This window comes from Habropoda laboriosa, unplaced genomic scaffold (genome assembly GCF_001263275.1).
Source record: "Habropoda laboriosa isolate 0110345459 unplaced genomic scaffold, ASM126327v1 scaffold212, whole genome shotgun sequence".
Classification (NCBI taxonomy): Eukaryota; Metazoa; Arthropoda; class Insecta; order Hymenoptera; family Apidae; genus Habropoda; species Habropoda laboriosa.
This window is the reverse complement of record NW_017100509.1, coordinates 1097343-1097697: the sequence shown is the minus strand read 5'-3', so window position 1 is coordinate 1097697 and position 355 is coordinate 1097343.

Sequence of the window (355 nt, the reverse complement as noted above, 5' to 3'; positions counted from 1 at the left end):
ACGATATATCTAACGATACCGACGATTTCTTTTCCACGGTATCGAAGTTCTAAGGACATACCGATTCTATGCGTACTCTGTGAAACGTAGAAAATGTTGCTAGAAACTCATCGTCGATTTCCCCTCCACAGAGAGACGGGGGAACGGTAATTAATTTCGCCCGTCCGATTTCGAGATCCCTAAATGTAAATTATAATAGCTTCCGAGGAAAAAAAAAAGGTATAAATATTAAGTATGGAATAAAAAGGAAAAAAAAAACAAGGTTTAGGGCCACTTTTTTTGTAACTGTGTTAGATAAGCGATGCGGATACACGCGAGTCCAAGAAAAGAAAAAAAAATGAAGATGTTAATATAT